The 14,483-nt window shown below is 47.9% G+C and overlaps 1 protein-coding gene and 1 long non-coding RNA gene across 4 annotated transcripts in view; one reads left to right on the top strand and one right to left on the bottom strand.

The window, feature by feature from the left end:
* LOC309796032 overlaps positions 1–8,180 on the top strand; it is a 95,657-nt gene extending 87,477 nt beyond the window's left edge. Inside the window, exon 3 of the long non-coding RNA XR_014292405.1 lies at positions 7,206–8,180. This is a non-coding gene — a long non-coding RNA (uncharacterized lncRNA). The remainder of the gene's footprint in view (positions 1–7,205) is intronic.
* The window catches only part of NHS (NHS actin remodeling regulator), a 348,600-nt gene that overhangs the window by 87,428 nt on the left and 246,689 nt on the right, over positions 1–14,483 (bottom strand). The window lies entirely within an intron of this gene.

The raw sequence follows: 14,483 nt of genomic DNA, 5'->3' as shown, positions 1-14,483 counted from the left end.
GAGCATGGCAGAAGGAGCACTGAGCCAAGAGATGGAGACCTACATTCTAATTGCAGCCCTGCCATAAACTAGCTGTGTCACACTGGGCAACTGATCTATAACATGGGGGATAACACAATGACCTTGCCTAAAGAGGCTAGACCAGATGGTCCCTCTAGGAACCTTTTATGTCTCAATACCTTTCCAAATCCTGAGACAGGAAAGGGCAAGTGGAATTACCACCGTTTTAAAGATGGAGATATATATTTGGCCATGTGACTTGCCCAGAGCCAAATCCAATCCCAAAGTAGAGCAAAACGGGGGCATCTTCCATGCCAGAGAGGTTATTGCTGTGGCACAGACTACATTTCCCAGCTTCCCTTGCAGTTTGATGTGGCCATGTGATTGAGTTCTGGCCAGTGGAATGTGGGTGGTGATGAGGTGTGCTACTTCCAGTCCTCCGTACTGTGCTCTCTCTTTCCCCTTCTGCTGGCTAGATACAAAGGAACCCAGGAGGGACTCCAAGGCCCTAGGGGATAGCAGAGCTGCAAGAGGGCATGAGACCAGGTTCCTTGTCATCACAAGCCAAAAGATGATTAGGCTTTATATGATTAAAAGAAGAAAAACTGCATTGTGTTAACATCCTGAGATCTGGGAAGTCACTTACTTGTTACAGTATTCCCTAATCCATACACTCAGTGTGAGTCTCTAGTTTATTGCTGATTCAGGTTCTGAGCTTCAAGAGGAAGCAGCCTTTTTCTGTTTAAGTGCAAGAGATCACTGACATCTTATTTGTACAGGCAGAGCCAAGACAATGAAGTCTTTAGGAAATCTGAATCCCAACTCATGGCCCTCCCATGGGCTCTTCTCAGGGTGCCAAAGAGTTAGCTACTGTTGCACTGGGCCTTTTGGCTACACTGAATCATCAGTAATCTTGCATCTTCTGTAGGGAACACAAAGATGAGGGACATTTTAAAGATAAACCAGCAAATATTCTCAAGCCTCTAGTAGAAGAATAATTAGGAATGATTAGAGGATTTATCAGAGGTGCTTTGTTTCCCAGTCTCTTCCTTCTCCCAAATCAAACTCTATCTTAATATTGTCCCGATGATTATATTTCTGACCTATCTAAAGAAAATAAAGGTAAAATTTTAAAATCAAAATTCACTTTGAAAAGGAGGAGAGAATCACCCAGTAGTTTCCATCTTGAATAGGGAACTGATGGTGGTAATTTACACCTTCCCTCCTAAATTCCCATACTCTTTAGTTTATTTCTTTCACGGTTAAAAAGTTAGGCATTTACATTTTTTCAGCCATTACCAATGCATTTTTGCAACAACAAAAAAATTCCCATCATTCAACCAGATCAAGAACAGGTGGGGCCTTTTTTCTTCAAGCTGGACTCTGCCATCTTTGCTGCCAAAGAAAAGGCGAACATGGGGGAAATTAAGGCTTTTGAAAATAAATAACGGGAGAGCCCTGGCAGGCTCAAGGGATCCAGAACCCACAGGAGGAGATCTGAGCTTCCCACCATCCACTAGGATCACTGAAGTCCTCAGTCCCTTCCTGTCTCCCTTCCATGTGGTACCTTCCCCATCAGCTGGGGGCGGTCCCCTTCAGACAGACTGGGTACCTCTCAATTACCAAGAAGAGATTCCTCACTCAACTGTCCAGGGATTTCCATCTGGAAAAGAAAGAGGGGCACCCCAGCTACTATCTGCACCCAGGAAGCTGGCATGATTTAAGCACCACCTGGACCCTTTGGTCCCTCTGTATTCTGGGCCAAACTCCTTTGGGGGGAGTGGCCTGCTGGCCCCTAGGCACAGAGGAGGAAGCCCCACAAATGGCTAGGCAGAACTCAGAGGGAATGTAAAGCTGCAGATACCCATGGCTGGGGGCTGGGGAGGGGTCTCTATCTGGACTCCCATCCCCCAATCTTGCAGCCCAGTTGCTTAGGACCTCACATACGGATGGATGGGCTGCTGCTCTCACACAGACCAGCTTCCTAGCATCCCCACCCTGTCCTGAGACTGGTGGCTGAACTGCTCTGAAGGATGTGTGGACCTGGTCACAGACTGTCTGGGGACCCAGTGTGGCTCACCCTCACGCAGCTGGGAAGGGAGACCCCCATCCTTGTAATAGTGGGGTCAAGCTAAGCTGCATCTCCAGCCGCAGGGTATTTTTAGACGCTGTTACCTTTATCTTGCTCATAAGCAGCTGTGAAAAATAAACTGGTGACCAGGAGGCACGACACTATAAAATAAAAACCTCATAAAGCAAGAGCTCCCAAACTCAACAGCAGAGCACACTATGGCTAAAACACTGCGCACCGTCCTGGCGGGCCCGCTTAATCTTCCCCTGAGGGGGCACCAGGTGGGGCTTTGCTCTTTTACTGTCCACCCATTCCGGGCCTGGCAGGCCCTGGGCAGGTCCAGCTTTGGCCCACCGGCCGGCAGGGCTGGTCAGCCAGCAGCCCTACTCACGCCCACAGACAGTGACCCAGGTGGACAGGTGTGCCAAGGGAGCAGCCTTGATGGGGTTAACACTGCCACAAAAGGAAAAGCTCCAGCTCTCTCCTCTCTCTTTTCCAGCTCATCCTTAACAGTCCATTTGCCTTACAGCATCACAGCCAGCTCCATGACAGTGAAACCCCTTCACAGGCAGAATGTCACCCAACACCAAGTGGCAGGGCAGGAAAACAGGATGGGGCACCAAGAGGTATCCCCAACTTCTCCCTAGCCCTCAGAGCTCTTGGAAGGCCGAGCCTCAGGGTGCCCTCCCACTTAACAGTGCCTTCGAGTCCCTGTCGCCACCAGACCAGGCAACCCCTGCAGCCCCCTCCACCCAGCTAGTAAAGGCCCTGGCAGCCGCGTGGAAGAGTGCCGCCCCTCCCCGAAACCCGGGCTGGGGGGTGGGGAGGAGGCGGCAAACTTCAAAACTGCAGCTACGATATGCTTTAAAAAAAAAAAAAAAAACCCGGAAAGCCGGAGAGGCCCCCCTTCTCCCTGTGGAGCTATGTGCGGTCCACCTTGACCGCCCGCTCATCCTCACTCTGCTCTGCCAAGGGAACCCGGCTCTCAGACCTCGGCCGGGGTTATTTCCTCAGGCTAGCGCGCGGCGGGGCTGTCTCCGTTCCCTAAGTTCACCCACCACCCAGAGGTGTGAAAAATTCGTTAAAAATGATGTCACCTACCCATACCCCCTCCCCCCCACGCTGGTCCCATCTCAAACACACCCGCGTGGCCTGGGCTGTGAGTCGCAGAGCATCCCGGGGGGTTGCGGTGGGGCGCCGCGCCGAGGCTAGCCTCCCCGGGTGCCCGCTCAGGCTCGGGCTCGGCCCTGGGAAGCCCGCCGGCGCATCGTTCCCCCGCTGCAGAAATCCTACCGCCCGTGCGCCCTGGGCGCGCCGCCGGGCCCCGCGCCGGCTCCCCAGGAATGCGGCCGTCAGGTGAGGTAGGCATGCGTGCCGGCTCCGCAGCGAAGCAGCAGCTGGCTGGGGCGCTGGGCTTGCGATCTGCCTCTTCTCCCTCTCCCCGCAAAGGAGAGGCCTCTCGGGGGCTTTTCAGCGCCTCGTTGCGTTAGGACCGCATTCCCCCTTCCTTTTCCTTTTTATCTTAGTTTCTGCTTCAGATGCAAAAAGGGAGATCGCAGGAGTCCATGCCCAGCTCCAGCCAAACTCGGTCCACAGGCTGAGAGAGAATTATGAATGGATGCTGCCTTCTGATGAGGAAGTCGACTGGGGAGGTCTCTGCGCACGGCGCACTCCATCAAAGCCCGGGCATTGGCCCCTCCACTGCTTCAATGCTGCAGGCAGAGACACCTAATTGACCACTGGGAAATCAGGTGCCGGGAGACCTGGGCGGGACGTAGCCCCAGGGCCACGCTGGGATCGAGCGCCTTGCCTATGTAGACAGCTTCGATTTACAGCCCAGTGAATGGAGGGGACTGCGGCAGCCAAACCTCCGGGGCAGCAGGCACGGCTGCACCAACGCTCTGCAGACAGCCGCCCAGCTCTGTGAGCATCTCCTGGCTCCACTGGGCTAAAGGGAACCTGCTAAAAATAATCCGTCCCCTGCTGCCAGCCGCAGTGAGCTGCAGGACTCAGACCCCAGCCCCAAACTCGGTGGCGCGCGGGAGCCGGCCACAACGCGGGCCCTGTGCACTGAGACAAGCGGGGGGCTGCGGAGGATCCCGGATCCGGATTTCTGGTACCTGTGCGTTTCCTTCTCTGGTAGCGCGACCGCTGGTGCTGCGCGTTACCCATGCCCAGAGTGGCGGCGGGCTCGGCACATCACCATCAGGCTGGACCGACCGCGGCTGCTCAGCACCGCACCCCCGTGGCTCCCTTCTCACCTCCCGGCTCCCTGGTCTCTGGCCAACAGCAGAGAAATCAGAGACGCCAATCGTGCCAACTCCTCCAGCCGGGGCAAGGGGGAGGACAAGAGACTGGCGTGGAGCATGTGCCCACGCGCGTAACAGGATTAGAGCGGCCCGAATATTGTAACATTGCGTCCCCTCCCCCAGTCATCTCCGAAACCTCGCAGCCTAGACACAAGTCACCCTGCCCAGGCTTAAAAACACTGCAAAGACAGTGCCTTCCCAGCGACGTGCTAATCTCCAGGGAAGGGTAATTAAACCAGCTCTGAGGATGAACCAGGGTTAAAAGCCATGGCAGTGTGTGCCCATGCCTTAGGCTGGCAGGTTCTCTATAGAACAACCACATGAAGACAGAAAGCCATTTAGGGCCACGTAAAACACAACACTTACGCGATATATCCTAATATATAACAAGGGAAAAACCAGTGAATGAAATTATCCAAAATGTGCCTTGTGGGAGGCAGTTTTTGGTAATTTGTCTTGATGCCTTGGAAACCCATTTAGGGAAAACTTGACTATTTTTTGACCAGGCTACCTATTTTCAAATAGGGAGATTTATGCCCTGGGCAGATTTGCATGCCAGACCAGTACTGCGTCCACGAGGCCCCTGACTCTTCCATAATACACAAATTGTGGTGAAACACTCGACTCGCCAAGGTCACAAGAAATCACAGGGTTTGCGCAAGCACTGGTAGAGAGTATTTCCTAATTGGCATTACTATGAATTATGACTGTGGTCACATAAAGTACCACATGCAACCCAAGTTAGTCTGGGTTGGCTGCTCTCCTCTGACCCCACTCACACCAACCTCCTCGGAGGGCTGCCAGCCTCCAGCAGAGACTGGAGAATGTGACTGGAGTCCCCCCTGGAAGATAGAGCGTGGCTAGGTCAGGAAGGATGAAGTGGGAGGAGGTGGCACTGTCACTCCCCCAGTGAGGCTGAGAAAAGCCATGAACCCCAAAGTTTAAGGGGTGGGTAGGCAGGGGAAAAGAGCCCACCAGAGAGAGAGGAGTCAGAGACACAGCAGACCAGGAGGGAGGGAGGGCCCCCTCTTAGAAACCGAGGGACCAAAGGGTTTCACGAAGGCAGCATGATCAAGAATGCCAGGCGTCACTGAGGGGTCAGTGGGGGCAGTACCCACCGCTCCTTAGTCTCCAGGAGGCCTAGTGGAGTGGCCACGGTGGGTGTGGGGTGGGCGGGGAGGCCAGTCAGAGCTGCTGAAAAGAAAAGGGAAGTCTTTCCCTTAGACTTGCTCATCAAAGGACCAGCAGCACCCGGGAGCCTGTTAAAGGTATACAGAGAGCTCCCGGACAGACTCCACTAGGGCATGGAGCCCCGCCATGTGTGGACTCAAACCGCTCAGGCCCTGAAATGAGAGTTTATGTTCGGACAAGCAAAATGGCCACCCTCTACAGCGATCCCTGGCAAGATCATGGGGAGCTGGTGGCCAAATGACTAATCACACATCCCAAGGAGATGAACCGCGTTGCTCCAGGTTTTCAGGGCTGCTCTATCAAGGGAGAGCCTTGGCAGTGAGGCCTGCAGAACTCTATTAAGTGATGAAAATGGCCATCCATGTCTTCCCCTTCGCACTGATCTTTACAATAATGAGGTTGTTGTTAACAGTGGTGATGAAAATAATGACATAACTAGATTACTTACATCTGGATAAGGTTTTAGCAAGTCCTGTGGTATAGAGAAAAAAAAAACAAAACCAAAACAACCTTGGACTTTGGTCCCAGAAAGACCTGTGTTTGAGTCCTAACTCCTCCACTCTTGGCAGTATGGCCTTTGGAAAATCATTTGACTTCCTTGAACCTTGGTTTCCTCACTTGTAAAATGCAAACAGGAATGCCTAATTTACAGGGTTGTTAGGAAGAGGAAATAAAATAATAGATACAAAGCACCATGATGGTGCCTGGCACATAATAAAAGCCCAGTGAAGGTAGCTCCTTCCTTGAGACCTTCCTGCACATGCTCATATTGGAGTTTCTCTGAGTTCCCTACCCCCTTTATGGTGCTTAGGGTCCCTGATGCTTCCTATGGCTTGAGGGTCCAAAAAGAAGTACTTACTGAACATCTCTTAGATGCCAGCTACTGTGCTGGGTTCTGGCGGGGACAGAGCAGACTCTGGGCCCTGCTGGAGCTGGCATTCTAAGGGCGGGGTTTACGTCCCAGCCCATGTGGGTGTCCTGCTTGTTTTTTCTGTAAGCCAAGGGTACCAGGTCTCGGGAGGAAAAGAACTGCAAATGTGTCCTCCCTTTAGGACAGTGATGATCTAGAGCAGGGATCAGCAAACTCCTTCTGTAAAGGGCCAGATAATAAATATTTCAGGCTGTGAAAGCCATGCGGTCTCTGCTGCCATGACTCCACTCTGCTGTTACAGCTCAAAAGGCATAAATGAATGGATGTGGCTGTGTTCCAATAAAATTTTATGCACAGAACAGACGGGGGGTGGGATTTGGCCTGAGGGCCCTAGTTTGCCAGCCTCTGATCCTTCAGTGTGACTCAGGACAAGACTATTGCCTTTCACTGGTATTACCAGGAAGTATATAAGTCTACACAGGTGATTTTCCATACAATTCAAGTTTATCCAACCAAGAGCAGTTTACTGAAGCTCCTTGTTGTGTTAGAGCATATTTTATACTTTCCCCTGAAGAGACTGGCTAGTTAGTTGTTCAGCAAAACTGTCTCTGTCTTTCTCCTCCAGCCAGCCTCCCTCGCAGTCAGGTGCAGCCATGTAACTGTGTGCTAGCCAGTGGGATGTGGGAAAGGGCTGTGTGCCTCCAGGTCTGGCCCAGAAGAGCTCCTGCCCGTTCCTACACACACTCCCTTCTCTCCCCCGCAGGAGGAACACAGAGGCTCTACAGGGTGGAGAAACCCCAAGATGGAAGGCACCTGGGTACCAAATGACTGCATGCCGACCTGCATTAGACTGCAGTGTGAGAAAGAAGCCACTGAAATGTTGGGGGTTGATTACCAGAATTAGCCTACCTTGAACAATTCACTTTCCTATCTCTTTAATCAGATGATACAAAACACAACTTAATGCTCTGCTGATTACTTAGGGTCTTTATTAAGAAGGCTTATTATTGGTCTCTATGGCAACACATTTCAAAGACTCCTTTTTGGATTTCCAAGCTCTTTCCCTGATGTTTAGTCCCCACTGTCATTCCTCTCTCACCCTTCTTCTAGGTCCTTCCCCATAGTTTGAATCGCTGAGGAAAACAGACACCATGGCTGGGTAACATCTGCCCATTGAAGAAGAGTTACTAGTGCTCTGAGCAAGAACCTAAGTGAGAAAGTGCGTGGGCTTGCTGACAACTCTTTGCAGCCTTGGGAAGCTCCTTCCACTTACTTTCAGGCTTAGTGCTGTGTTCCAGAGAGCTGAAGTTATTGGAAGCTCAGCATCTCTGAAAAGAGTGGGGCATTTTGGTATTGTCCAGTCTACAAGTTTTCAAAGCTGTAATTCTCCTACTAGTCATCTTGGGGGAATCTACAATAAAGGTTCTAATTCTGTCCCTTGACATGCATGGGCTATTCAACTTTCAAAATACTGTCACTTCCTGATTTTCTACACACAGGGGATACCCATCATATGCCCCAAATCTGTTTTTTTGTTTGTTTGTTTGGGTTTTTTTTTTTCCGGTACGCGGGCCTCTCACCGTTGTGGCCTCTCCCGTTGCGGAGCACAGGCTCCGGACGCGCAGGCTCAGCGGCCATGGCTCACGGGCCCAGCCGCTCCGCGGCATGTGGGATCCTCCCGGACCAGGGCACGAACCCGTGTCCCCTGCATCGGCAGGCGGACTCTCAACCACTGCGCCACCAGGGAAGCCCCCAAATCTGTTTTAAACTCGCCTTTCCTTCTTAGTTATTTTTTTGACACCTATCTTACAGGAGCTGGAAGAATCGACTGGAAAAGGCTAAAAAATTTTATTCCTGTTCCAGAGGTGGTATATTATCTTTATATCTTGGGACAATTTAGCAAGGAAACCCAGCTGTGCTTTAGACCTGGTCTCTGGATTATTCTGATCGGTGCGGATGCGGTCCTCTCCCAGCATGAGGTGGGCAGCAGGAAACACACTGGTGGGGCAGATCACGGGGAGAGATCTGGGGAGAGGCCTACAGACTCCACATACCCTGACAGTCTGATTTCACTATTTTATTGAAAGAACCAAGATGACCGTATGTAAGTGATCCTCTTGGTCTGTTTCTTCACCTATAGAACAAGGAGGGTGGAGATGATCTGGGAGGTTTTCGCCAGGTCTCTCGCGCTGGAAGCCTATTGTTCTATGAAACCTGGAACCAGCACCACCTTCTGAAATGATTCCTCATCATCAGTTCTTATTTCTTCTTGCCATTTCTGCTGATCATCCAGAACTGACCACCCTACACGTAAATTTCAGCATCTGCAAGGGCAATAGTATGTTCTGGGATCTGCCCAGCCTGGGTAACCTTTTTGCCCCAGGCTGACCCTGTTGGTGACCTTGGGGATCCCAAGTCCAGCTCCACTCTCCACAATACACACCCTCTCCATATGTTTCCCTAAGGTGGCTTCCCCGCTTTACTCTCTTTGGCTCCAATGCTAGAAACCCAGTTTGGCCACCAAAGTTTATTTCCCTGGAGCAAGTTGGATGTCCCTGCACAGCTATGGCTGCGGCGGAGCCTTACTCCTCATCTCTCCTATTAGCAGCAGCACGTCGCTACTGCTGGCCCCGCCCACTGCTCACAGGAGACCCCGCGACTTCCACAAGAAATCACTGCTATAAAGTGGCTCACTCTTTCATAAGGAACTATGTGTTTATTCATATATATTTTATATCATAACAAATGTAAATTAATTTCAGGGGCCCAACTACCCAAGCTAGTATCTATATGGCTGCCTGTATAAAATTTCTCTCTCAAAATTCTCAAAACCATCTGGCATCAACTACTGTATTGTGACCTGTTAAAATAAGTAACAGCTGTGATAATCCCTCTCGATTTATGGCAAGCTATAAAGCTTTGCATATACTGGAAGTGCATATAAAATAATAAATAAAACCATTATCATTCTGTGCTGTCTTGGTGGGAATTATGATGATTTAGCCAAAATGGAGCCCCATGGAATGCATCAGAGAAGCACAGGTTTTGCCCAATCTGGCCTGCTTTAAGGCCCCAAAGACCAACCTCACTATTCAGAGCTCCTAGATGTTTGCAAACTTTATCCAATGTAGATGCATCCTTTCTGAGAGAACATCATTCCCATCATCATTTCAAAGCCTTCTTTTCTGATGGTGAGTTTCCAGAATTCCTCAGCATATCCAGACCATAAAGAAAACCAACCTATGCACAATTCAAAAATGTGAAGTAATTTGTAGCACCAAAACTAAGAATTGTCTTGGAATTGTTAGCTGTAAGCTTATGTTTACAAATACTGCGAAGATCCCAGGTTGAAAAATACTATATCACGGTCATCTCTCTAAAATATACAGTATGTGGAAAAAGACAAACTGGTAGCCGGCAGAGAAAGCAACTGGGCAGCTTTGATTCTAAGTAGAAGTTACTACGTCCACTGCACATGAATTTCAAAAAATTAAGGGGATGGGGAAGGAAACTAGCATGAAATGGCTCTTTACTGTGTACTGGGTGTTATACCATAATCTCATTTAATCCTCACAACACAGCCCTATGCCTTAGGTATTACTATTCCTGTTTTATGGTTGAGGAAGTTGATGCTTAGAGAGGTTAAGTAACTTGTCCAAGGCCATCCGGCTAAAAGTTGGGGAGATGGAGTTTGAACTTGGATCTGATTCCAAGGTTCATGCTCTCTCCACCTCACCACACTGCCTTTTGGATAGCTGTTCACAATCCTTTAACACTATGACCCACATGGTAGATAGTATTTACATGGATCACTCACTGTCATGGCCACGGGCAATTCCTACCCCTTCTGTCCCACTTACAAAGTCTATTTGAATGCAGGTGAGAGTTACCTTATTAGTGGAAGAACTCTAAATCCATATATATGGAATCCAAATCCATTTTAATTTATGTATTTTACAAATTGCAAAAAAGGGTGCTTGGTTACTGTACAGATTTCAAAAAAGAGCTACAGTACTTTTCAGCTCTTCCCATCAAAAGGTGGAATCTATTTCTCCACCCTGAATCTGAGCAGGCCTTGTGACTTAATTTGGCCAACAGAATGTAGTGGAAGTGACATTGAACCTGTTCTGAGCCTAGGCCTCAAGATGCGTTCCAACTTCTACTTCTGCTGATCTTGGTGCCTACCCAGGCTTACTGCCACTCTGTGAAGAAGGCTGGGCTAGGCTATTCTGTTGGCTGATGAGACACATGGGGCCCACTTTCCCCCTCATTCTGACCCCATAGCCTGCTAACCACCAGACATGTGAATGAGGCCACCCTAGGGCATCTAGTGCCAACTGAGTGACTACAGACACATAAGCAAGCCCTGTAGGGCTCAACCAGAAGGACCACCCATTAAATTTTAAGCCACTAAATACTGGGGTGTTTTGTTATACAGAAAAGACCAACTGAGGAAGTTCATTAAATTTTTAACCACTTGTCAAAATAGATACTAAGGGTTGAGAATTGTTAATTTAAGGGCAGATATCAGTAAACTAAAACCTTTAAAAAAACTAATTTATTTTTGGTGGGTCCAAATATTGCCATAGCTCAAAGTCTTCACATCATCTCATTTATTTATCACGGCACTCTCATCCCGTGAAACTGCCAATTCAGCGACGCTTCCTGTGAATAGCCTTCAGTCCCAGAAACCCACCTTCACTCCTCGGTCCTGGGCTTGTCAGGCTGATGTTGGGTCACATGGTTTGGGGAAAAGACTTGCCAAGGGGAATGGCCCAGAGCCACCCTCAAGAGTCGATCAGTGGATAGAAGAAAGTGAAGGAGAGAGGATGTGTTCAACCCCAGAACCCCCTCAGGGAAAAAGAGGAGTAACGCCCTGGAACAAGAAGAACTACAGTGTATTAGGGTGTGGTGTCAGTTTTGTAATATTCAACAACAGCGGTCATGGCTGTCTTCTTAAGAAGACAGGGTATCCAAAGACACAGGTGGGCAGGGGGAAAGAGATGGATACCCTTCTCCTTCCCACACACCTGGGAAACTTACAGATGGAGACCCTCAAAAGGAAGAAAAGAATAATTACAAACTAAATTAGGGCCACACTCAACAATCTAAGAAAGGAAGAAATAACGGTTACAACTCAATACCTCAAACAGTAGTTCTCAACCTTGGCTGTACGTTGCAATTTCAACATAGTGAAATCAATTCCTGCACTCTTAATTGCTACGTTAATTACTAACTTTATTCAATAGGAAAAACGTTCAGCATTTGGAGTTCCTAGCAGTTTCATCAAAAGCCATTTCTTTTGAAGAAAATGCTGGAAAGTAACATATGAGTTGATTATTCAGCTATCTTCGCACATGGATGCTTGGGCTTTTTTCTTTTCTAATTTTCTTAGTAAACCTGGGAACCTTTGAACTTGGAATAATTTCTCTTTTCTTTCTCTCGGTGTCCTCTAGTTATACAAACACAAAAAATAATTACAGAGGCAGTATTGACATCTATATACCTATGGTTTTTTCATTTGGTATTTACAGTGCTGAGTGAATGAATTAATTTAGTTTATTTTACTTGGGAAAAAGTGTATGTGATGAAAGGGGGTCCCTGTTAGTTGACTCTGGCAAGGTTTTATAAGGAGCATATAAAGGAAAAGGAGAAAGAAAGAAACCTTCTTTGTAGCTCTGTGAACATGTTTGTTGGTCTGTACCCTCAATGATTTTTCTACATTTGTGGTTCAACACGTACTAATTATGTTCCAGAAAAGGGGGTGTTTTACTGAGAAACTTTATGAATTAAAAAAAACAAACAACCCTCTCTATACCAGTGTTTGCAGCTTTTCCCAGTTCAGGCTCTGACCCTGCTTCCCAACAGCTTTGCCCAGTTTAAGAACATGGATTCAGGCTCTGGGCTGGGACCTCCATGAGTTGCCTTCTGGGTGGAATCAGAACTGAAACATCCAGATCAGAGGAAACAGAAAAATAGTTATTACGTGCCCAACTGGGAGGGAAGGTTTCTTCATTTAAGGATGGGGTCAAGTTGAACAACAGAAAGAGAAATGACCGGGTGCGCTCCCTATGACGTACCAGAAGCTACACTAGAGAAGCCAGCTGGAGTGTGACACAGAGGACAACTGAGGCATAGTTAGGCCTGTTCTTGCAGGGTGTTTCATTTCTATGAAGAGTAACTGATTTCTAAAGAAGGAAGGGTACCAGTGGGAAGTTTCTGAAGAATAATTTCATAATAAATGGATCATGTGTTGAAAGTTGCTTTGCACAGAGGAGCTCCTTTACTCAAATATTTATTAAGAAACTTAATAAGGACTTAATCTTTATTAAGATTTTTTTAATTGAGTTTTTTTTTTAAAGGAGAGATAATAGATGCTTCAGGTGTTCATTTGTCTGAACCTGAGAGAAACAAGAGTTTTAGGATCATACAGATGCAAATGTCAGTAGGATGTGTAAGAATGAATGTTCCTGGCTTCCTGGGATATACATTACACACCCAAGGTAGCCCAATGATGATGCTGATAGAACCCGAGAGACCCGAAGGAAGGACCAATCTGAGGTCTTCCCTGACCACTCCAGTGACTCTGGATGTCACTCTGTGACTCTGGCTTTAGGCCTCCTTCCCCTTCCCTCAGGCTGTGGGCAGTAAGCCCTATAAACAGAAGCTTGAATACAGTCAGTCTCCGGCCTCAGAGTGTTCTAGAGTTCATCTCTAAGTTTTTCTTTTTAATTCAAGACAAATTGTCCCATGGAAAAGAAGTGACAAATAGCATTTAGAGTTCCAAGTTTGCCCATCAAGGCTTCTTTCTTCCACAGTATTGCTGGGGAAATATGCATTTGCCATGAACAAGAGTTGAAGACAATACAGGTATCATGGTAGTGAATAAATGTTAACATAACTCCAGAAGACGGTTTTAAAAATTAATCTTAAATGCCAGTGCCCAATGAAATGCAAGAATAACTAGACAAGAATAGTGGGCTGATGGAGACCTTGGGGTCTACAACTGGGGTGTCTTATCTCTTTGAGGATTAATAACACTGGTTTTTGTTATGCCCAGGATCACTAGAAAGATTCACTCATTCAAGAAAAACTTTTTGAGTATCTAAAATCTTATAAATATTATAGCACAGATGAAAGACCTAGTCCCTGCTCTGAAGAAGCTCATAGAACAGCCGACTAGAAAGACACTGTGCTATACACGCTTTTCAGAGGGACTTACACATACTCCCGAGATACAGTGTGTTGTGCCTGAGGGTTCAGGAAGCCACAGGATCAATGTGAGGAATCTTCCTGGACCACTAGTTCTACTCAATAATTGTTTGGGTGCAGATTGTTTTATAGTAAACAATGTAGAGAATAGTGCAGATTTTATAGATGCACACAATTACAAAGAAATCTTAAAGATCTCTGGAAGGCTGCTTTGGGCCATACCTGAGTCTACCCGTCTCCATCTCCACCTTAGGGGTACTAGTTCATCCTCTGCCTGCCCTTGGAAGCACCACTAAAATATAGGCATGTATAGCATATGGGCTACTCAAGGGGAGATGTCAAAATCCCCCTGGGCAATTTCAGGAAGGGCTTCCCAAGGAAGGTGATGCTTAAGCCAAGGCTTCCAAACGGACTAGGATGAAACTGGTCACAAAAACGTTCTAGGAAGGGAACAGTGTATACTGGCGGCTTGGGGGTGTGTGAGACAGCGTGATGTGATGAGAAAAATGCAAACAGTTTTGCACGGCTGAAACTCCCGGCTGGTGTAGGGAACTTCAGAGACACACGCATTTTCATCTCAAAGTACTAGAAAGGATGATGAGTCCAGGAGTTCTCTGTTCTAACCAACAGGTAGCACTGTCAGCACAGAGCAGCTGGGTAGCTATCCAGAGCAAGTGGCCTTGGGAACTCTGGGAAAGCAGATGATGGTATGAAGATGGCCAAGTGTAGAAGGGAGACATTTAAAATCAGAGTTTTGCAACTCCAGGAAGGGCTGTAATCACACCTGCTACTTGTTACTTTGCTCAAAAACTTTGAATGAGATAAAGTA

Source organism: Mesoplodon mirus (genome assembly GCF_964341445.2).
Source record: "Mesoplodon mirus genome assembly, chromosome: X".
Lineage (NCBI taxonomy): Eukaryota > Metazoa > Chordata > Mammalia > Artiodactyla > Ziphiidae > Mesoplodon > Mesoplodon mirus.
Note: the sequence above shows the minus strand (reverse complement) of the source record. Positions and strands in the feature narration are given on the sequence as shown.